Genomic DNA, 25,104 nt, shown 5'->3' on the forward strand with positions numbered 1-25,104 from the left:
GGATGCAGGCGTGTGGCTTGAGCTCCGCCAGCCAGATGGACTGTGAGCGCCATTCCCGCAGCGAGCGAAGGGCGCGGGTGCGGTGCGGGTGCGAGCCATGCCTGCGGCCCTCGGCCCGGCTGGGCCGTGCAGCGGGACAGCGCGGGCCGGCTCGGGAGGCTGGGCTTGGAGCCGCGCAGCCGCTTCCCTCGGCCCATCCTGCGCTGTGGTTTTGGGGTTGTTTCTGGCATCTTAGCCTTGAGTCTAGTTTCCAGTCCTCCCAGTCATTTTGTGAGCCCCTCAGTACTTTTTAATCTCCTTTACTGCTGGATCAGTCAGCATCGATTACGGCACAATGCTGACGCTAGTCTTTTGTTATTGCTCTTTTTTCTTTCTCTTTTATAAACAAATATTCAACAGAAAATTATAATCGATCTACTATTTGTTGAGTACTAAGTCAGGTACTATAGAGAAAGATACTTATGATGCTTTTTTTTTTTTTTTTAACCTCTAGTCCACATATTATATAGAGAGTTGGAATGTTTCTTTAAATAATTTAGGCAAAGATTTTTCTCAAGAATGAATGCATGAGGATATTAACAGTATGAAGACCCATGATGTAATTCACATATATTGCATAGTTTATTTGACATTTTTTATTATAAGCATCGTTGGATTACTTTATATTTCTAAGTTAGCCATTTTATCTGTAACTTGCTTTCATGTTTGTTCTCATTTATGTAATTCCCTGTTTCAGTTACATTCTTACTGTTTCTCTTCCTTTCTTTAAAAAAAGTAACTTGGTTGTTAAATTTAGTATATTATTACATCTTTTTAATAAAAGTTATAGTAAAGCAGAAAAGACTATGAAAACCATGAGCTTTGCTTTCAGCGCATCTCTCCATAGTCTCTCAGGGAGTGTCTGGGGAAGGTGAACACTTGTTGGTAAGTCTAAGGAGCTTGTTATCTGTTCTCTTTCTTCGGTTCTTTTCTGGCTCTGTTGGGAATTCTTGGTTCACAGCTACTTGCCCATAGTACTTTGAAGACTAGTCTCTTGTGCTCAGGTCCTTATTTTTTCTGCTGGCAGCCTAGCTACCTAATAGGCTTTCATTTGTATGTCACTTTGAAGACATCTCTAGTAAGTTTTAGGATTTTCTCTTTAGCTTGATGTCTCTATAGTTTTAACATTATACATGTTGATATGAATTTAGTTTTATTTATACTGTACTTTCCATCATAAAACATATGTTTAGTTTTGAAAATTAGTTAGCTATATCTCTCAGGAGATTTCCTCTACGTTCTCTCCTTTTGGAATTTCTTAGATGCATTTTGGAATCTTTTAGCTGATATTTCTTATCTCCTATTTTTTTCTGTGCTTCCTTCTAGGTAAATTCATTAGACAATTTTTTTTTTTTTAATATATCTTTATTGATTTCAGGGAGAGGAAAGGAGAGGGAGAGAGAGGGAGACAGAAACATTGGCTGCAGCCCACAACCCGGGCATATGCCCTGACCGGGAATCGAACCCCGATGGCCTGGATCCTTTGTCGACGCTCAACCGCTGAGCCACGCCCGGCCGGGCTCATTAGACAATTTCTGATTCACTGATTCTTTATGATTGTTTTGTCCAGACTTTATCTTAGTTATGACATTTTATTTCGGACAATGATTTTCTTTTCTAGCATTAAAATAGATCCTTCTTCACACCCACTTTGTGTTTCTTATTTCCTGTTCTTATATCGTAGTTTCTCATTTTTTATGAATGCTTTTCCATTTTTGTTTTGATTTTTGCTCATTCTTTCCCCCCAGTTTTATTGAAATATATTTTACAAATTAAAAAATGGTGTATGTTTAAAGTAGCTACAATGTGATGTTTTGATCTGCATATATATGTGAAATGAGTACTGCAATCAAGCTAATTAACAATTACATTACCTCCTATAGTTATGTTTTTTTTTGTGTATGGTGGGAACACTTAAGATAAATTCTCTTAATAGATTTCAAGTACACAACACAGTATTATCTGTACTCTCCATGCTGTACATTAGATCTTCTAGCTGAACCTTTATACACGTTGACCAACAGGTTCCTATTTCCCTCACCTCCTAGTCCCTATATACCACCATTCTACTCTCTGCCTCTGTGAGTTTGGCTTTTTTAGATTCTACATCTAAATGAAATTATGAAATATTTGTCTTTCTCTGTCTGGCTTATTTCACTTAGCATAAACTTTCCTCCAGGTTCATGCCTGTTGTTGCAATTGGCAGAATTTCTGTATTTGTTAAAAGCTGAAAAATATTCCTCTGTGCGCGTGTGTGTGTATAGACTCACACATAACATTTAAAAATACATACATTTTTATTGATTTTAGAAAGAAGAGGAGAGAAGGAGAGAGAGAGACAGAAACATCAATGATGAGAGAGTCATTGATGGGCTGCCTCCTGCACGCCCCCACTGGGGGTCAGGCCCACAGCCTGGGCATGTGCCCTGACCGGGAATCAAACCTCAGTTTCCTGAATCCTAGGTCGATGCTCAACCGCTGAGCCATGCTGGCCGGGCCACACACAAAATTTTTTGTCATTCGTTCATTCATCAACATATACTTAGGTTGTTCTCATATCTTGGTCATTGTGAATAATGCTGCAGTGAACCTGGAAGTGCAGATATTTTGAGGCACTGATTTTATTTCCTTTGCATATATTCCCAGAAGTAGAAATGCTGGATCCTATAGTTTTATTTTTAATATTTTAATCATTACCCGAGGATATGCTTTTATTGATTTTAGAGAGAGGAAGGGGGTAGAGGGAAAGAGAAACATCGATGTGAGAGAGAAACATTGATCAGTTGCCTCCTGTACTTGCCCCTGTTGGAACCTCCACACTGTTTCCATAATGGCTGTACCAGTTTACATGCCCACCAGCAGGGCACAAGGATTCCCTTTCCACATCACTGCCAACACTTCCCTTTTGTGGTTTTGATGATAGCTATTCCAACAGGTGTGAGGTGATAGCTTGTGGTTTTGATTTGCATTTACTTGATGATTAGTGATGTTGACATTTTCCACGTACCGGTTGGCCATTTGTATGTATTCTTGTGACATCCATTTTTTTTGTTTGTTTCCTTGTTTTCATTTCTTTGAAAGTGAATTTGCTTCATTTTTAATTCTGGCTCTCTTCTTTGTATTATTTTTCATGTGCTTTAAATTTTCCATTTCATCTTGCTTGCGTGAGAATTATTTTCCCTTTCTGCACACTCCCCGCCATCTAGAGGATTCGTGGATGCCTCCAGCAAGCTTAGCAGACTCCAGTGACTTGATGCATCTATCCTGTAAAATAAAACAGGGCACATCTCAGATGAAGCCGAACTGGCCAGTGCCTGCTGCAGTTCTGTCTTTGAGACTGTCTTGCCTTCTATCGAGCTGGTCAGCATCCTGTGCAAGCTGTAGCCTTCGGCATCCATTAATTTTCACCAGCCTTTTTCCAAGGTTGAGGGACCCTTTTTCCTGACTGCGTTTTCACGGAGAGAGCCTGCTGTCTTTTGTCCTCAAACACTCATGGAAAGCTTTTAAAACTTCATATATATTAGGTTTCAAACTCTTTCCCAATTTTGTGTGATTCTAAAGCCAGAACCAAGGAGGCCGAGAACCTCAGCACCCTCTTTCTTCTCTGAGCTCGGTTTCTGGCTGGTAGAGGTGTTTATCTTATTTGTCCCGGGGTATTTACCTCTGACAGTTACATAGTTTTCTCAACTGTTATTTAACAGGAAGTTCTTACTTTGACATCCATTTATGCATGAATGGGCAGATTAATCATGGATCCTTAAAACTGCACAAAAATGTAGGTATGTTAAATGTTTGTATTTTTCCAGGGTGTTGGTATTTAGTGTCTTCTGATCTTCCAAGTTCCCAAGAGCCATTGACCTAATGTGACTCTTTCCATTTGAATACATGTTGTATTTGCAGGAAAACGCTTAGTGGTGAAAATTTTGTTTCTCTTCCAAAACATACAAATACATTTTATACCATCAACAACATTAGCATAATTTTACCAGGCAATGGTACAGTGGCAGTTTTGGAACAGTTCAAGTGGAGTCCCCCTGAAGTAGAGTTGAAATTCAGGTTCCCGGTACAATTATTTTTTCTTTTGGTGGTCAAAGGAAATGCTTCCTTTAATGGAAGAAACACAAATATTTAATCAAAGCAGCAGGCTTGAAATGATGATTTATTTATGTTTTAGTCTTTTCACTGTTTTTCTGAGGTCATGGGAGTTAAGTGCAGTTTGCTTGTTAGATAGGGATGGATGTGTTTTCAACGAATGTGAGCTCCTGAGACGATGTTAGTGTTGTGCATTCAGTAAATGTTCAATGAGTGCTAGTAAAAGATGATGGAAGTCTATTAAAATTTATTCTGACTGATTTAATTCACAGGGTTAGGCATCCAGCTTAACTTCAAATTCAAATATACTGTATACAACCTGTATGGGTCTTTTCATGACTTAGTAAAAATAAAATTTAAAAATAGAACAAAAATATATTGCTTAGAGCTAAAATGTACTTTAAATTTTCCATTTCATCTTGCTTGCGTGAGAATTGTTTTTCCCCTTCTGCACACTCCCCGCCATCTAGAGGATTTGTGGATGCCTCCAGCAAGCTTGGAAGATGTAAGTAAATGGAAAGGCACCCCATTTTTATGCATCAGACGACTTGCATTGTTAGGCTAGCAGTATGCCCCAAACTTACCTGCAGACTCAATGCAATCCCTATCAAAATCCCAGTGGGCTTTTTGTAGAAATTATAAACTGATCATAAAATCCACATGGAAATTGAAGGTATTTTAATATGGTAAATAGCCAAAACCATTTTGAAAATGAAGAGTAAATAAGACTCACACTCCCAATTTCAAAACCTACTGCAAAGCTGTTGTGATCAAGATAGTGTGGCACTGACATAAACTTCAAATTAATAAAACCGAGAGTGAGGAGCTAAACTCTCACACAACGATCAGTTGATTTTTGACAAGGGCACCAAGACAATTTTGAGGGGGAAGGAATAGTCTTTTCAATAAATAGTACTAGGACAAGTGGATATCTATGTGTAAAAGGAAGGATATGGACCCCTAGCTCACATCATAGACATTAGTTAACTCAAAATGAATCGCAGACTTAAGAGCTAAAATTATAAAACTATAATAGGAATAAATCTCCTTTACTTTGAAATAGGCAGTGGTTTCTTAGATATGGAGTGTTGAAAGTATTTTAAATTTACTTTAGATTGTAGTGATGGTTGCACAACCCTGTGAATTCACTGAAGACCCCTAAACTTTAAATGGGTCAATATTATATGTGAATTATATGTCAATAAAGCTGTAAATAAAAAAAATACAATGACTTTAAAACCAAAGATTTTAATTTAACTTGTTTTGTAGATCACAATATTTTAGAGCCAAACGGAATTTAGAGAGCACTTAGTTCATTCTCTTTTGTATGTGCTGTGAGAAAACTGAAGGCTAGAAAAATTAATTTGTCTGAAGATGTGTAGGTAGTTAGCAACAGAACCAGATATACAAACCTTCCATCTGAATTTTTAAAGTATATCGAGATTTGCTAAACTCCACAGAAACCATCTACACAGCTAAATATGAAGTGTAGATGTTGTCATAGGTCACATTAATAAATTACTGAATTATCAGAATATCCATATGTGTCCTTAATTACTTTTTGTGTGGATGAGACAAATACCAAAACTAACAAGGAATTAAGAACGTAAAGACAACCGAAATATTACAAAAGTATATACTCACCTTCCCTGGAGAATCTATTAAATTAAAGAAATACATAAAATTGCCTTTGAAAGAGAGACTTTATCTCTGGGCTGTCATGGCAGACATGAATATCTAAAAATTATTTATTAACCAGAATAATATTTTAACTTTAAGGAAAAAAAAAGTCTTTATGCTTTCAGAATTTATTCTCTAACTTACAGTAATTGCTTCTACATTTTGCCTTCACATAAAAAAAGAATAAATTATCTTTAAAAAGCAAATTTGGATTTGGATTTTCTCTATTTGCCTAGGCTAGTGATGGGATATTAAATTACCCCCTGCTATAGCTGTTCTTAATTTTTGTGTATCACTATTTAAGACTACAATCTTCTTGGAGTTATACATTAATTCAAAATTTAAAAAATAATTTTCAAATTTTAGATGCGGAGGGGGATTTGTAAGAACTCAGGTAACTAAAATTTGCAAATTTGTAGCTAAGAGACTATATACTTCTCAGATGTGAATTTTATTTGGCTTCTGAAATGTTTTTAAAATCTAAGAAATCCTTAACAATTGAGAGATTTTTACATAAATATCTGAATTTCTGTATTCTTTTGAAAAAAAATGGAAGGGCTTGGTAAGGCGGGTCTTCATTCCTGCATGGTGCTTTTGGCTGCACTTGGGTGCCAGCTGCTCTTTTGGAACAGGCTGTGTGCTCCCCGGGGACACAGTTCCCCCCGGGTCAGCTTCTGTCCCCTACATACCTTCTGATTTCTTAGCCCTTTGGTTTGCAGCTGTTGACTTTGCCGGGTCCCCCTCGTTCCCCATAAGGCACTTCACTGAGTGAGTGAGTGTGCACCTAGTGAGAAAATCCATACTCACTGTCACCCTGACCCCCTAAAGGCATTATAAATGTTGCTGATTATGCAAGAGAATCAAACTGAATTTCCTGAAAGAGAAAATTGAGATACCTGAAAGTATTTTAAATCTTTACATAGAAACATTCTTAATGGTGATGAAAATTGGTTTTGGGACAAAAAGCTTAGAAATCACAATGGCTTGTGGTTCTATAAAAGGCTGCAGTACATAAATAGATATGTAATATCTGTGGTATTAAAATTTCATGGGTTAAGGGAAGGAATTAGGAAAAATAATTAAAGGGTGCTGAGGGGGTGATATGAAATTTAAAAAGCTGAGAAGCACTGAAATAGACCAAACACTGAGGACCAAGGACTCGGAAAGACTAGGGCCTGGTTCAGTATTTTCCTGTCACATGCGGCTCCTTCTGTTGGGAAAAACCCTGAATAAATATATAAAGAAAATAGTAATCAAGTCAAAGTAGAGACATTGCCTTCAATCCAGATGCACAGAACACTATCTGATCCAACTGCAAAAATAAACAGGCATGTATTTTCTTGTATTCCCAGCTTTATTGAGATATAATTGACATTCAGCATTGTGTAAGTTGTTGGTGTACAACATGATTGGCTGCACAGACACATTATGAAATTATTACCACAATACGGTTAACGCCTCCATCACCTTGCATAATTACCATTTTTGTGTGTTTGTGATGAGAACATTTAATATCCACTTTCTAGCAACTTTCAAGTGTATAATGTTAACCATAGTCACCATACTGTACACATTAGTCCTCAGGACTCATTCGTCTTGTGACTGGATGTTTGTTCCCTGTGACCAACATCTTCCCATTCGCCCAGCCCCGGCCTTTTGAAGCCACCATTCTACTCTCTGTTTCTCTGAGTTCAGCTTTTCAGATTTCACATGTAAGTGGACTCAGTATTTGTCTTTCTCTGTTGGACTTATTTCACTTGGCATAATTCCCTCAGGTCCATCCATGTTGTTGCAAATGACACATTTTCTTTTATGTGGCTGAGTAATAATATTCCAGTTACATGCCACACTTGCCTCATCCACTCAGACATTGGACACTGAGGGTGTGTCCATGCCCTGGCTGTTGGGAATCACGCTGCAATGAACATAGGAGTGCAGGTGTCTCTGCGGCATTGATTTCATTTTTTGGGGGTACATACCCAGAGGTGGGATTGCTAGATCGCATGGTAGAAAAGCGGGGTAGAACAGGGATTTTAACGTCACCGACATAGCTGTAAATTGCTGCAGCATGCCCATGTCGGGAGAGCAGTGTGATAACTGCCTGACAAACTGCACGCGCGCCTGACCTCTGACCCTGTGAGTTCTGTGTGAGAAACTTGTGCCTTTGTTCAGAAAGTTGCATGAGCGATAGTGTACATAGAAGCATTGTTTGTGATGTGAGTGACGAAACCTAGATATCTGTTTCTGGGGAATTGGGTAAACTGTCCTAAACCTATTGACTAGGAGTCTTAAAATACTTAAAATGAACGAGAACTCCTTTTATCAACATGTATAAATCTTAATGCCTAATGTTAAGTGGGGAAAAATGCCACAACTGAATATAGAAAGCATGATACCATGTGTGAGCTTAAAAATGCACATTAAACAATACTGTATATCGTTCTTAGTACAAACATGCATAGTAAAAGTCTCATCCATGCACAGCCAGGATGCTTCACTGCTACAGAACAGTGGCTAATTGGGTCATAACTATTTATAATGCTTTATTTCTTGAAAGGAAGGAAGGAAGTCAGGAAGGAAGGAGAGATTAAAACAAACATGACAAAATATTAATTTGCTAAATATAGGTAGTGGGTATGTGAATGTTTGTTACTTTATGTACATTTTGGTGTGTTAAATCTTTAGAAAAATTTAAAAACTCAAAATAACACATTTTAAAGTACTGTATGGGTCCAGGAATATGTAGAAATTTTCTCAGTCTGGTAAGTGGTAGCTAAAAAGAAAGAAAACAATCTTATATTCACTGATGAAAATATTACAACTAAACCAAAGTTCTTACTACCAAGTTGCTCCCCTAGTCAAAGCAATATGATGAGAGAAAGAAATAAGAATTGTATATATTGGAAAAGAAAAGCCCCAAATGTTGCTATTTTCTATCTAGAAATTCCAAAGAATAGAATAAACATACTTCCAACGAGCAAGAGTACTCAGGAAAATGGCTAAAGGGAAGTTTGAAGTTTATTAATCAGTAGGGTTTTTTTCCTGCATTACCTATAACCAATTAGAAAATGTAATTAGGAAAAAAAGTAATCTCAAGAGCAACAAAAACATAAATGCCTAGGATTTAAAGAAGACGTGCCCAAGGGCTGTTGAATGAAAGTTATTACACTTTACGGAAGGACATGAACAGTGGCCCACGTTAATGGAGAGAGGCTCGATTTAAACTACCTGTTGTTGCAGAACAAACCACTCCAGTACCTGGGAACTTAAAACAACAGTGACTTATTTTTTCCTCGGGATTCCATGAGTTGGCAATGTGTGTGGTTCTTCTGTTGGACTCAGTCGAGATCATGTCTGTGGCTGTGGGCTTGCCTGGAGGGCTTGCCGGAGCTGAGGGTTCAGGGTGGCCTCACCCGGTCAGATGCAGGCTGCACAGCTGTTGGGGCGCCGTGGCCCTTCGTCGGGGGCTAGACTGGGTCCCTTCACAGCCTGCTGCACCCAGGGTGCCCAGAGAGGAGACAGAAGTTTCGAGGCTTGCTAAGGTCTGGCATCAGACCTCGGTATAATTATGCCACTTTCTGTTGGTCAAAAGAGGGACAAGCCATCACAGATTCAGGGAGTAGAGAAATGGACAGCACCCCTAGACTGAAAGAGCATCAAAGAGAAATTTCAAAATTCCTGGGATGGGAGAAATTGCAGTTACTATCACTGAACAGGAAGACTCAAGGATATAATGATGTAAATTCTCTTCTAAATAACATAAAGTTGAATTCAACCCAATACAAATCGATATGATACTTTTTGTGGAACGTAATGGACATAAAGTTGAATTGGAAGACAAAAAATAGTCAAGAGAAATTCCAAACAGAAAAACAAGGGGAGCTTGAACTGTAAGATATCAAAATTTACTAAAGCTTCATAATTAAAGCAGTGTGGTATTGGTGCAAAGATAGGTAAATAAATCAGTTTTGTTTTTAAGAATGAATCAAGGAAAAGAACCATAAACAAGTTGAATTTTTTAATTAGGTATTTCAAACCAGTGAGGGGAAATTTCAATCAGAATTAATGAATATCCTTTTCAAAATCAAGTTAAATCTATGCTTTACACAATGCACAAAAGTATACTCAGATGGTACCATAAAAGTATTGAGAACATAATTGGAAAAATGTTCTTTCAGTTTATAGAGTATAAAGGAAAAGACTAATGGATTTACTGTAAATAGATTAAAACCTTCTCTACAATGATGAACAAAGTGAAGACTCAAGAGAGAGGCTGGAAGGAAATATTTGAAAACCTTTTAACAAGGAATTAATATTTAAAATGTATTAATAGTTTCTATAAGGCAATAAAAAGAAGCAATAGGAGAATGGAGAAATAATTTAAGCAGACAACACAGAAAAACATCATTCAAGTGACCTACATACATACACAGATGCCCAGCTTCACTAATAATCATGTAATGCAATTTAAAGCAATGAGATCTTTTTAAAAATCTTTTACAACCAATTTGGAAAAGCTTTAAGAGTGATTCTATTCAGCAATTACTCTTGAAAGCAGATAGTCTTATACACTGCTAGTGTACATTCTTAAAATATGTTTGAAGGTTATTAGACAATTTCTTCAAAGTTAAAAAAATTACATTGTAATTCCAGCTTCAAAATCTATACTTGATAGAGAAACTTACACAGGCACAAAAGATGCACATACAGTGCTCATGGCAGCACTGTCTAGAATCATAAAACATCACCCATCTAAATTTCTATTTGTAAGTTAATAAACAACTCATTGCTAATTTGTTCTGTAGAATAACATGAAGCTGTAAAAAAATGAATATTCATGTGTATTGAATATATCAAGTAAAAAAAATGTAGTCACAGAACAATAGATGTTGATCCCATTTATGTAGAATGAAAAAATTGAATATTTGTATATTTACATATTTATTCAGGTGAACAAATAGAAAAAATATTGAAGTTATTACCTCTGGGGAGAAGAGGAAAGAAGAGAGTGAAAGCATGCATTTTTAACATTATAATCTGTATAAATTTTTTACTGCTTATATATTTTACAAAGAGAATAAGTACATATATTATGGTGTAATTTTTGAAAGAAGCAGAATAAAATGCATTATTATTTCATAGATTTTCATCAAGTTCTAGGAAGCTCCTTAGACAATGACAAGGGAAGTGAAGACTGGAAGTGTTTTCACAAAAGAAAATGTTAAAGAAACTGAAGGTATTTTGCTTAAGGAAAAGAAAACTTAATTTGCTCCAGGGAACAGAGCGATAGCCAGTGGGTGAGAATCCCAGAGGCAAATTCAAACTTTCTAACCATTGGAGATGCTCAGATGTGAACAGGGCTGCTCTGTAAGGCAGTGTGAGCTTCTGTCACTGGTAGACTTGAACAGAGACAGGGCGACCACTTGTTAGATTTATTTTGGAGGCCATGACTGTATTGGTGGGTAGGGGAAGAAGCCAGTTAAACCTCAGGATCTGGGTAGAGGAAGGTGCACATGATCCAAATGAATTATTTTAGGTGATGTCAGTAATGAAGTCATCATAACATCTAGCTGGATGAGCATAGGTTTATGAGAAAATTCTTGGAATTTCACTCTCACATGTAGACAGAGAAATTCTCTATTTTAAGTTTTAGATCCTTTACTATCAAAGACTAGAAGCATCTACTTATACGAACTTCATATTTTATTGCAGACCTGTTCAATCAGAATCTGCATTTTCATGAGATCCACAAGTGATTCCTTTCATGACTTTGAGAAGCACTGGTTTATCCAACTATTCATGAAACTCTTATTCCTGAGCCTTTGAAACCCAAATAAAAAGAAACAACCCATCTCGTGAAGACAAAAGCCCAAATCGTTAGTTTTTATTATTATTGCCGATAACCAGGAAGAAATGATAATAAGAGAGAAAATGACCATATACATATATATAGGTATATATGTATATCTATGTATGTGTGTATAGGTATATATGTGTATATAGTACATACACATACACATAAAAACACATAAGACCTAAACCTAACTCTTTCTAGCTATCAGTTTTAGTGGGTGGCCTTTGACTGTTTTCACCTTTTTTTAATTTTTGCATTTTTATTTGTGTACATGAGTAACCCAGAATTCTTTTTATTTTTTTATTTTTAGCTAAGTACAAGACTTAATTTTTAATTTTTTTCAGCCTTAAGTGTGTGTTTTATTTTTTGTTTCTAAATTGCAGTTAAGCCCAGCCAGAGTGGCTCAGGTAGTTAAGCATTGTCCTGTGCACCTATGCACCGAAAGGTTGCTGGTTCGATTCCTGGTCAGGGCACATACTGGTGTGGCAGGTTCGATCCCCTGTTGGGGCATTTACAGAAGGCAGCCGATTGATGTTTCCCTTTCACATGGATGTTTCTCTTCCTTTCCCCTCCCCTCCCCTCCCCTCCCCCTCTCCCTCAAGCATGCCCTCAAGTGAGGACTAAAAATAAATACATAAATTACAGTTAACATACAATATTATATTAGTTTCAGGTGTACAACCCCGTGTTTTTATTTAAAGACATTTATATGACTTATAAAGTGATCACCCTAATAAATCTAGTACCTGTCTGAAACCATACACAGTTATAAAATTATTAACTATATTCATTTTGCTGTACTTCGCATCCCCATGACTATTCTGTAGCTACCAACTTATACTTCTAAATCCCTTCAACTTTTTCACCCCTCCCCCTAACCCCTCTCCAATCTGGCAAATGACAAAATGTTCTCTGTGTCAATGAGTCTGTTTCTGTTCTGCTTGCTCTTTTTTTTCCCTCTTACATTCCGCACATAAGTGAAATCATCTGGTATTTGTCTTTCTCTGTCTGACTTAGTTTACTCAGCGTAATACCCTCTAGGTCCATCCATGTTGTCACAGATGCAAGATTTCATTCTTTTTTATGGCTGAGTCATATTCTGTTTTGTATGTGCATCACTTCTTCTTTATCCACTCATCTATTGATGGGCCCTTAGATTGCTTTTATATCTTGGCTATTGCAAATAATGCTGAAGTAAACATATGGATGTATATGTCTTTTCAATTTGGTATTTTGGGTTTCTTTGGATAAATACGCAAAAGTGGAGTTACTGGGACCTTTTTTTGTCTCTTGTTATATAGCTTTTGTTTTAAAGTCTATTTTGTGTGGTATAAGTATTGCTATCCCATCTTTTTGTTTTGTTTTCATTTTTATGAAATGTCTTTTCCCATCCCTTTACTTTTAGTCTGTGTGTGTCTTTTGATCTGAATTGATTCTTGTATACAGCATATGTATGGGTCTTGTTTTGTTATCCATTCAGTCACCATATGTCTTTTGATTGGAGCATTTAATCCATTTGCATTTAAAATAATTGTTGGTAGATATGTATTTATTACCATTTCATTATTCATATTTAAAATTTTTCTTCTTAAAGATGATCCTGTAACATTTCTTGTAATACTGGTTTGGTGGTAGATGAACTCCTTTAGCTTTTTCTTGTCTGGGAAACTATCCTTCAATTTAAAAAACAACAACTTTAATTTATTGGGGTGACATTGATTAATAAGATTATAATAAAGGTTTCAAATGTACATTTCTATGATACATGATTTATATATTGCATTGTGTGCCCACCACCTAAAGTCAAATCATCTTCAGTCACCATATACTTGGCCCCATTTAACCTTTACTACCTATCACCTACCCCTTCCCTCTGGTAACCATCATACTATAGTCTGTGTTTATGAGTTTTAGTTTTATATCCTACATATGAGTGAAATCATATGGTTCTTAGCTTTCTCTGAGTGACTTATTTCGCTTAGCATGATATGCTCAAGGTCCACCCCTGTTGTTGCAAAGGCTGTATTCCATCCTTTCTTATGGCTGAGTAGTATTCCACTGTATACATGTACCACATCTTCTTTATCCAATCATCTATTGAAGGACACTTTGATTGTTTCCATGTCTTGGCCACTGTGAGTAATGCTGCAGTGAACATAGGGGTGCATATATCTTTGCGAATGAATGTTTTCAGGTGGATACCCAGAAGAAGGATTGCTGGGTCAGATGGTAATCTTTGTTGTAGGTTCTTACTTTTCATCACTTTGAATATTTTGTGCCAGTCCCCTCTGGCTTGCAAATCAGCTAAAAGTCTTATGGGAGCTCCTTTGTAGGTAACTAACTGCCTTTCTCTTGCTGCTTTTAAGATTCTCTCTTTGTCTTTAGCCTTTGCCATTTTAATTATGATGTGTCTTGGGATGGGCTTCTTTGGATTCATCTTGTGTGGGACTCTGAGCTTCCTGGACTTGTCTATTTCCTTTGTCAGGAAAGCTTTCTATCATTAGTTTTTCAAATAGATTTTCAATATCTTGCTCTCTCTCTTCTCCTGACATCCTCATGATGCAAATATTGGTACATTTGAAGTTGTCCCAGAGACTTCTTATACTATTCTCACTTTATGGATTTTTTTTTTCTTTTTGCCGTTCTAATTGGGTGTTTTCTGCTTCCTCATATTCCAGATGGCTGATTTGATTCTCTCCTTCATCTGCTTTACCATTGATTCCCTGTAAATTGTTCTTCATTTTAGTTAGTGTATCCTTCATTTTTGACTGGTTCCTTTTTATGGTTTCCATGACCTTTTTTACGCTGTTGAAGTTCTCAGTAACTTCCTTGAGCATCCTTATAACCATTGTTTTGAACTCTGTATCTGGTAGTTTGCTTGCCTCTATTTCATTTAGTTCCTTTTCTGGAGATTTCTCCTGTTCTTTTATTTGTGGCCTGTTTCTTTGTCTCCTCATTTTGGCTCCCTCCCTGTGTTTATTTCTATGTATTAGTTAGAGCTACTATTTCTCCCGGACTTGGTAGAGTGGTCTTATGTAGTAGGTGTCCTGTAGGGCCTAGTGGCACAGCCTCCCCTTTCACCCAAGCTGTGCCCCTGTGTGGGCTTTGTGCACTTTCCTGTTGTAGTGATTCTTGATTGCTATTGGCACAGCACTGGGAGAGACTGACCCCCAGGCTGATCAGTTTTGAGGACCGGCTACTACTACAACAGAGGGGCTGCTGTGCAGGGCCCAACCCCATAGAGCAGGACTCACTTCAGTTGGGCTTTGTTGCCCACCAAGTTCATCCCTTGAGTGTGTTGCTTATAGAGATGGTTGGGTTGTATTACGGTTGTGGTCTGAAGCTATCTACCAGGTGCAGTGGCTCTGGGGTCTCCTGGGAGGTGCAAGATCAGCCACAGTCTGTGCTCTGTCAGAGCCACCAGGCGTGAGCTACAGAGCAGTCTGCAGATGGCTGCTACTTCTGCTGGTCCTCAAGGTGCCCAGGTGCTCAGCTGTGAACTGAGTCTGGCTGCCTCTAGTGCCAAGCCTGGGGCCACTTAGCCAGAGGTCTGGAGTATGCAGAGGCCAGATGCTGCTTGCTTGAGAGATTTTAGGAAAGTCTGAAGCATGAGCCAGGAGACACGGTTTGTATAGAAAAGCCACTGGAAACAGCATGGGTGGGCTTGTGGGCTGGGTGGGGCAGGGTCTCAGGGAATCACCGGAGCAGACGAACAGTGGGAGCCAGGTTGATGGAGACTCAGTTATGGGGCCCACCTGCCAGGTCTGTGGGAGGAGGTGTTGGCAAAGGAACAATGGCCTCTGCTAGCAGTTCGAAAGCCAGACAATCAGTTTCTCCCCGTAGGTCCCTGGCGTCTTTTGAGCTGCTGCCCCAGCCCTAGAGCTCAGAGATAGTGAGTCCCAGTAAGTCCATGTGGGGGCCCTTTAAGAGGAGCTGCCTGGGACTCTAGAAGCCCTTCTTCTCTCTCAGCCTCAGTACTCACTGGCTTTTACAGCCAGATGTTGTGGGGGCTTCTCTTCCCAGCACTGGAACCCTGGTCTGGGGGCTCTGATGTGGGGCCAGAACCTTTGCTCCTCAGGGGGAACCTCCATGCCCGAGATATCCCTCCCAATTTTTCTCCGCCGCATGTGGGTGTAGAAGCAGCTCATTCAGCGTGCCCACGCCGCCTCCCACTCTCGGTGTGGCTTCTCTAATCCTCCCTTGTAGGACTCTGTTCAGCTAGATTTCAGGCGCTTCTGAATGATGGCTGTTCTGTAGTTTAGTTGTGATTTTGATGTGGTTGTGGGAGGTTGCGAGTACCGTATTTACCTACACTACCATCTTTCCAGGGCCTCCTGTTTTACTTTTTAGAGACTAGCTCACCTCTCTCTCCACAGGGGAGTAGCACTCTCGATTTAATTAAACACTGAATAGAAGAAGGTGAGCATCTTGGAGAATTTTCTTGTATCTTTCAGCTGCTGTTACATAGGACATCTTTAATGTTGTATGCTACATTTTATAGCTTATTAAGAATTATTTCTATTGTTTTTAGCATATTAATGGGGTTTTAAGGCTCAATTTCTTAATCTTTATTTACTAGGCTTTGGGAAATTTTCCCCCACATCAAAATTATTTGGCGCAGGAGGGTTGTGGAAGGAGGTGACTCTGAAAGAAGAGTGAATAAAGCTTCCCAGTAGTTGGAAAGATTCTGATGATCAGCTAAAGCCTTAGCAAAGACATATGGGCTTTCGATTTATTTTACTATATACATTTCTCGAATCATTTTGTTTTTTCACTTGTGTGCAAAGGCATTTAATGGAAAATAATGAATTCGGCAGTATATGGGGACATCACAGTTAAACCTTTTGCTGGACCTTCACAAAACATTGCTTTTCATAAACTGTTTTCTTAACAAGTCATGTTGCTGCTCAGTGGGATTTGCAGAGTTTAGAGCGATTTCCACCCAACTGGCCCCAGATGGAAAATACACTCTTGAAATTGGATGGTTTTTTAAGTGTAGCTCTCTACAGCCTTCTCAAAGGAAAAAAAAAAGCTTGAACAGAATTCATTTAGTAGATGGCCTATAATTTCCCCCAGCATCCCACGTATTTAGATGTTTTTGCTTTTGGCAGTGGAATTTTTCTAATTTAATTAACTCATTAGCGTAAGCAGATGACACAGTGTGAAAATTCTTTTCCCTAGTCAGTTATCTAAATATTCTTCCAATCCACTGGGGTTATGTGCACAACTTATTTATTTTTAAAAGTTACTTATTTATCTATTTTATTTATACACTGAATTCCCCTTAAGAGTTCATGGGCAACATGTAGACATTTCATGTAATGAACTAGAAACGTTTCTAAATTGATAAATGGAGAAGGGGCAGAGGAGGGAACTAAACAGCAGGGAAAATCTTTCCGAAGAAAGACTGGGAGAGAAAGAACAGATGGTGGAGAAGAGCAGCCAGGGCTGAAATGCTTTTCCTGGTCCAACCCCTGCCGCTCTCCCTTGGTTTTTAGTTCAGACACTAAAAATGTAGCAATAGTTTGTGTCTGGAAATCAGCTGGAAATACTTTGAATCACAGTAAAGGCAAGTTTTCCAGGATTATCCAAGTGGAATGTGAATTTCCTTTATGCTAAAATCATTCGTTCACCTTTTCTGTTATCTTTTTACTATGAATATAGAAATCATTGCTCCCTCTTAGGTTTTAAACTTCCTTGACATTTGAGGATGTGTACTTCACACCTTCCTTTCATTCTCTCTTTCCTCTTTCCCTCCCTCTTCTCTCACCCCCGCCCTTCCCCTCTCCTTCCCTTCCCTCCCCTCCTCCTTCCCATCCCCTCTCTTCTCCTTTCCTCTCTTTAGGGCCTGACACAGGACATGGGACAAAATGGATATTGAATAAATATTACTGAATTCTGAATGAAAATAATTCTGCTGAGTTATATCTAACAGTCATCGAGCATCTTCAATAGGATTTTAAAACAGGCATCATTTTAATCCTCAGAGCAATTTCCTTAAGGTGATCTGCTGTTATTATTATCTTAATTTTATCCAAGAGGAAACTTAGGCCAAGATATTACATTAGGCTCAAGGTCACTAAAATTGCTCAAGGTCACAGGATTTTTCTGTTGAATAATTTAACTTAGGATGTCCAGGATGCTGCTACCCAGATGATGGTGACCTGGGATGATCAGGCTCGATGGAGCTCAAGCAGGGTTGGGGAATGTCTTTGTGTCTGTGCTAAGAGAGAAACACAACCCCCAGTTTCTATAGCAAATAACAAGTACAGTGGCACCTCGGTTTTCGAACATCTCCGTTGATGAACATTTCGGTTTTCGAACACGCCTCGGAAATCGAACACGCCCTGTGGCTTCCGCTAAGGGCAAGGTCCCGAGGCCTCCTGTCTGCTGGTCCCTCAGTTTTCCAACGTTTCAGAACTTGAACGGGCTTCTGGAACGGATCACATTCGAAAACCGAGGGACCACTATATTGGGTACTAGAAAGTGATGACACTGATTTGGGCACTTTAAACAGGTGGATTTTAGGGCATGTGAATTATATCTTGGTTTTTAAAAGATTTAAAAGATAAGGGAAATTACTGGATTTTGGACATTTTAGAGGTCCCAAGAGTTTTCCCTGTCCTCCATTCCCAAGGAACTTAGTTGAAACTAGTATCATTTTTTTGACTGTTTCGGTTTTCAAAGCTGCGTGTTGACCAATGCCAAGGTCTCCAGACGCAGACTTTGCTGTGCCCCTGGCTCTCCTTGTTGCAGGTGCCATTTACCTGGAAGGGACCATGGGCAGTGATTCTAAGGGGTCTGTTCAGCTTTTAGCTCATCAGCTCTCAGCTACTGAACAGCATCCAGGGTGAGAGGTTTAATAAACGTGAGCTAATGAAACCATTTTTTAAAACCAGTTTTCATCATCGTGCAAAAATTTTCTCTATTTCAAAGGAGAAAGCTGTTGTCACAGCCCTGAGAGAGTTTCCAGCCATGAGTTTTCCTGGCAAGTACGGACACGGCGTTTGGGGAGTGTGCTAGCAGTCAGTCTTCCCAGTCAGTTTCAGGGGCTGTTAGGGTTGAAATAAGCACTCGATGGTTGAAAATCACGAGTTGGTAATTTTTTATACTTGTGTCCAGAATGGAGATGGCAGTTTTCTGTCAACTCAGAGTGCGTGTGCATACATGTACACGTGCACTCACACGCACACTCAGACACACATGCGCATACACGTGCACGCTTCCACACACACCTTTACCTCTATACTTCATGAATGGATGTAGCACTTGCAGGTTATTGAGCCCATGTATCTTCCAGAAGGAAACTGGTGTGTGTGTGTTTAAAATGTAAGGTGAGCCCTCTGCATTTCTTTACATGGGCTTAGTAGATGGGGGTGAAAAGATATTAATACAAGGCTGACAGGAGTTGCTAACATTCTGTTTGGTAGCTATAAGCTAATCTTACAAATTCATAATTGCTGCTGTTGGCACTTTGAAACGAGAGCAAGGTGCCCACAGTGGAGAGCAGTGGGCAGGAAGGAGGGAGAGGGATTGGGAGCATTTGGGTCGTGGTTTTCTGCCCCACTTGTCCTTAGGACTGGCTGCTTGTTCCCTCATTCTCAGTTACGGCCTCACTCCGAGTTTCTGCGCTATCTGCACATTAATTTGGAATCTAGATTTGATAGTTCTGTCTTCATTCACCATGAGTTTCTGCACAAGGCAAGACCAGCAGGACCGTCAGTGAGCCTGAGAGTGGGGTGCGGGGTAGGAAGGTGCTGATTTAGATTGTGTGTATCTAACATTTATCTTGTTTGGCCTCAGAGTGTGCAGATGAAGAACTGCTGTTAGCAGTGACTAAAGGAAGGCACTTGCTGCAGCCAAGAGCGGCGTGTCCCTCCGCCCTTGAGAAAGGGAAGGAGATGAAGAGAGGGGGATTACCTTCCCCTCAAACTGGCGCTCGGTGGCTGCGTGTTGGAGTCTTTCTGGGATCTTAGAGTAATGACGAGTGGGTCACACTCCCAGTGATCCTGATCGACTTGGTCTGGGATGGGCCTCAGTGACTCTTCAGGTGCCCTGAATATGCAGCAGGTTTGAGAACCACTCCTCTAAGCAACGGTTGCCAACCCTGGCTGTTGTTACCACACTCTGGTGCCTGGGGTCTGTGTCCCTAGAGATCCTGCTGGTCTGCAATGGGGGCCTGCTTGTTGGTGTGTTATACAGGCTTCCAGGTGATTCTATGGAGCAGCCAGTGTGGGGGGCTGCTCAGTTGTCTTGCCAGGGACAGGAAATTGGCTGCCCTTTTGATTTGTCTGTGTCACATTCAATTCTGAAATTATTCTTTATGGGATTTCCAGGAGCCAATGTTGTGGGTGCTGAGGGGATACCGCCAGTGAGATTGACACGATCTGTTCTCTGGATGTTAAGGAAACTGCAGACAATCATCTTTTACCTTGTTTGTGACTTAATAAAGCCGACTGAAAAGTATCTTGAATCTAGATGTAGAAGGACTTTTTCACACGTGGTCTCATTGGAGCCACACAGTAACCTGGGGAGAGCAGATTAGGAAATGTCGATGCACAGAAGTTAGAGAACATGCTCAATTTACATGGCAAAGTGGGCTGGGAGCCAAACCTTCCAATGTTTTTTGGCTCTACCATGTTTCAACATTTCTTCTGCCACTACTATTAAAATTTCATAGCAGGAGTGGGGAGTGGGGAAAGCTATTCTCAGAATGTGTGTGTGTGTAAGTGTGCATGTGTGAGTGTGAGAGTGTGTGTCTGCGTGTGTGTGACTGTGCATGTGAGGAAATGTGCCTTTGAGATTTTATCGAAAGATGTTATTTAATTACTGAAAATTATATAGTTTGTTAATAAAGTCCGGAAAAAAATTCCTGACATCTCCAGGAATATTAAGGGCTCTGTCTACCACTGAGAGGCCATTAATTCTCTTTAATTTTCTTCAGTATCACTGACCATCATTCAAAAATAGATGCTTAATATCCTGTCTTCCTTTAGCTCCCATACAGGGAGGAAGAGGCTTCCGCCCATCACTCAGAGGCAGGTGTGTGTTCTTTGTAACCAAGATAGTGAGGAGCCGCCAGAAAGACACAAACACAATGGGTTATGGGACTTTGTAAGTGTAGGTAGGGCCTAAGCGGTACTTTTTAGGTTGATAATAGTTTTAAAATCATGACAAAATCTTTCATTTGAGGCTTGGGTATGTCTGTACGTTTGGCTAAAAGTAATTTCAGTGCTATGAATGTGTATAGCATCTCTTCGCTTTAGGAATATTATATTGCTGCCCTGCTCTTTGTGTCACGAAAGCAGTTGTAAACATTCCTTCATTTATTCATTCATACAAACAGCAAATGCTCATTCGGGGTGTGCCGTGTTGGTATGCATAAGGCATTGTACTATCTAGGAGAACATGGACATCAAATACTGTCCCTTCTCTCCAGGAACTTAGGCTTGGAGAGCTTTATTTCACACGGCTCACAAGAAGGAAGCCAGGACTTGTGCAAGGGAAGCTGGCTGCATGTCCAAAGGTATCTCCATGGGGCATGCATCAATTGTTGTCAAGCTTGGAAATGAGAAACTACTCTAGGTATTTCAAACAGAGAGGGATTTGCTGAATGAAATTTGTTGTGAAGCTGTTGGAAGGGCTGGGAGAGCAAAAGGCATAATAAGGTGGTGGTGGTCAAAGCCAGGGAAGCTGCGGCTCCTTTTTTTATGCTGAGCTGTTGGGGGAACCAAGGAAGTTGCTGGAGATTATAGTCAGCTGCTGTTGACGCTGGGCATCTGGAGCTGGAAGCAGAATGGCTTCTGCCTTCCTGTTGCCTTCTGATCTCTCACTGCCTTCTACTGGCAGAATGCAACTTGCCCAGCTGACTAAGAAATCTTGATAAGGTGTAGTTTGCACCTTTTGACCTGTAGTCCAGAAAAGAGTGTAGCGCAGCAAGGTGAGGTGCGTGGCGGGGATGGTGGTGAGATCCAGCAGTGCAGTAACCAGTGGAGAGGGAGAGGAAGAGGGTCTGGGAGCAGCCAGTGACACCCGGAGTTTTCTCTCAGTAGTTTCGACTCAGAAATTTGAGTGTTAGTACACTGAGCTGTGATCAGACCAAAGCTAGCTCTTATGGACTGAAATGATCCCTGAAAATTCATATGTTGAAGCCCTAACCACCAATGTGACTATAGATGGTGATAGGGCCTTTTAGGAGGTAATTAAGGTTGAATAAAGTCTTAAGAGTGGGGGAGGGGCTCATTCCAATAGGACTGGTTAAGAAAAGGGTACACTGGAAGCATGTGTGCAAAGGAAAAGGCCACGTGAGGAGAGAGAGAGAAGGTGGCCAGATGCCAGCTAAGGAGAGATGCCTCATCAGAAACCAACCCCGCAGGCACCTTGGTCTTGAACATCCAGCCTCCAAAACTGTGAGGAAATAAATTTCTATTATTTAAGCCACCTGGCCTGTGGTATTGTGTTATGGCAGTACAAGCTGACTAATATACTAAGCAAATACCTAACTGGTGAGTATAAAGAGTCAGATGCCAAACTGCAAATTTGTACTAAAAATGTAACTTTCCAAAAGATTGCCTGCTTACGTTACTAGTCAGCACATTCCTCTCTCAGAAAACCCAGGTAAGAATCAAATGCAATTGGAAGGTTGCCCAGTGACAGTGTTCTCTGAGCAAGAGTTTGTTGGGTGATAAAAATGCCAGTGTGATACCAAAGTGCCGTTGGGATGTGACATGCTCATTTGCCCCCTAGACCTGCAGTGCTTGCTGGGTAAATGTAAACGTGGGCACTCTTTTCCCCTGATGGTACTAAACGTCGGCCTTCCTGACTTTTCCTTTGTGGATCCCTCCCCTTTTCATGTTGACATGTTCTGGTTGCCACTTTTTTAGGAAGGAGGGTGTTGCTTTGATCCTTTTGTATAACTTTATTTTGATCCTTTCCATGATTGTCTTATGGTTTAATACACACATTTTCAAGCTCTTAGGAAGGGGGTGGCACATACACTTAGACTGAAGTTTGGCCAGGACATACTGCCACAGTTATATAGCCGGTTGCCATGGATCTTGTCCTTCTGATTGGTCAATACCTGCGCTGTATCAGTTGCTAAATGTTTTGAATGTCAATCTCTGCCTCTATAATTGGCACCATAAAGTATGAAAATAAATTGACCAGGTTAAGCTGTTCAGTCAACGGTCCACATGGCAGACTAGGCTATATGAGGACTGTCAAAAGGATCCCTCTCTGTTTCCCCAGATGACAGCCTCACTAGCCTGTTATGGAGGGTAAAATCCACTCACTAGGGTTGCTCCTTGTGAGTTTCATCATATTAACCAGAAGGGATAACCAACATATCTAATATTTAACTCTTACCTTCTATGTGCCAGGCACTGCTCTCTGAATGTACCATCTCATAATCATCAGACTCACCTCACGGTGAAGAAGGTCGTACTATTGATGTCATATTATAACTGAATCAACTGAAGTAGGTCCAATAATGTTTTAGTGTTACCAACTAGTTAGGAGGAAAGTAGAGAAACCCTAAGATTAAATATTGTGTTTAGAACAAACAAGTTCCCTTGACCTACAAGACCCTGTAGGATAGAATTTTGCTCACACTCTTTCTAGCTTACTTTGTTTTGAGGAACTGGTCTCTGTTCTGGGACACACAAAGCTTTCCCAGCTCCTTCCCAGCAGAAAGACTGGTCTCTCTACCTGGCATGCTGATGTCTTTACCTTTATTTTTACATGGCTGGCTGTCATCTTTACCATACTATTTAAAACATTCCCCCCTCCATTTGCTTGACACTGTTATGCCACCTACTGAGGACATTTCCTTCAGATCAGGTACCTATCACGTTTGGAGTTGTTTGCTTTTTTCTTTTCTATATCCTCGCGTTTGAGTTTTCATGAAGACAGGAACCTGGTCTCTCTCAGATGGCTGAGGGCGCGGAGCACTAAGTACTGGTCCTCCATAGTAGTCAATAAATAACGCGCTAAATGTCAGAGGATTATATATTGTGACTTACCGCACCCCAAGGCTCTTTGGAATAAGACTTAGGAGGGCATGTTTTTGATGCAGGGGGAAATCTCAGTGCCTGAGTAGTCTCTCTAGCTGGACTCATTATTACAGAGAGTATTCTGAGCTCCCAGTACAGTCAGTCATTGAGATGAGGAGGGGGTTGCAAATGGGTGGGGACAGCGGAAAGTGGGAAAGATCCGCCCCTAAAAAATTTTAGTTGACTAGTAGTTTTACCCATAGTAATAGTATAGAGCTAACTTAGTTCTGAAAAATGCTTCTGAGAGTTGGTTTTTAAATACTAGGCTCTACTAAAAAGCAAATACTATGAACTTACTATATTTAAAGAATCATCCTAGGTGATGATAGTGATTAATAAGATAAGTCCCTAAGAAAACTTGGGAGGGAAAGAAATCATTGCCAAATGGAGTGACTAGGCAGGTATTGTGGAGGAGATGGGAGCCTAGCCAGGCACTGGAGCAAGGGGAGGAATAGACCAGATGGAGGTGAGAGGTGTGATCGAAAGCGTGGTCTCAGGAATGTGCCTAGTGTGTTTGGGATTGTAAAGACTTGTTGGCAGGAAGTAGACCATGAACATGATGTTGAAAAATTTGGATTTTATTCTGAATTCAGAATGGACTTCTAGGAATTTCTGAGTGGACCAGTAATGGATTAAAATTAGTGTTTCTGAAAAATAAGAGATGGAATGACTCAGATGGAGGAGGGAGCCAATGGCTGGAAAAGAGTTCCAAGTTTCCTACAATTGACTATGATTTGGGCAGACCCTGTCTGGGGCACAGCTGTGTCTACTCTCTTCCTGACAGGGGAGACCAAGAGAAAGAGTCCACATGTTGTGTGTGGGCTGTGACATAGGGTCCATTGCCTCCTCTTCAGAGTCGCAGCAGTTGAGAGAGTTGTAAAAAATATTTCTTTTCAATTTTATTGAAAACTGATTGGTATGGCATTTTATGAAGCTCAGTTCCTCTGTATCAGCAGGACAATGGCTCTGTGTTTTGTGCAGATTAGGAACATTTCTGTATCTCAGAGTATGTTCTGAACATCAAAGATGTTAAATTATGTCAACTAGTATTTAAGGTTAACCAGTTTTTAATGTAATCTGTGTATAATTACAACTTACATACTTGTAAGTTATGTCATTGCCTTTAAACCATTTTAACATACTCCATTTGATTGCTGTTGATTGCAGTTGAGAAACATGGATTTTAGAGGCCCAATGACTTGTTCAAGGTCACTTGGTTAATAGGTAGGAAAGCCTGGGCTCAAACACATTTCTTTTACTTCAAACCTTTTACATCTCAGTGAAAACTGGGAGCTAGTGCTTAATAAATATGATCATCCTTACTCACCCGAATACTTAATAGTTTTAGAACAAGCAATCTCAGGGAGTGCAGGGATTAACTATATCGCA

The 25,104-nt window shown here is 39.9% G+C and overlaps 1 protein-coding gene across 5 annotated transcripts in view; it reads left to right on the plus strand.

The window, feature by feature from the left end:
- The window catches only part of NCKAP5 (NCK associated protein 5), an 883,253-nt gene that overhangs the window by 113,823 nt on the left and 744,326 nt on the right, over positions 1-25,104 (plus strand). The window lies entirely within an intron of this gene.

The sequence above is a fragment of the Miniopterus natalensis genome, chromosome 8 (assembly GCF_054644295.1).
Source record: "Miniopterus natalensis isolate mMinNat1 chromosome 8, mMinNat1.hap1, whole genome shotgun sequence".
Classification (NCBI taxonomy): Eukaryota; Metazoa; Chordata; class Mammalia; order Chiroptera; family Miniopteridae; genus Miniopterus; species Miniopterus natalensis.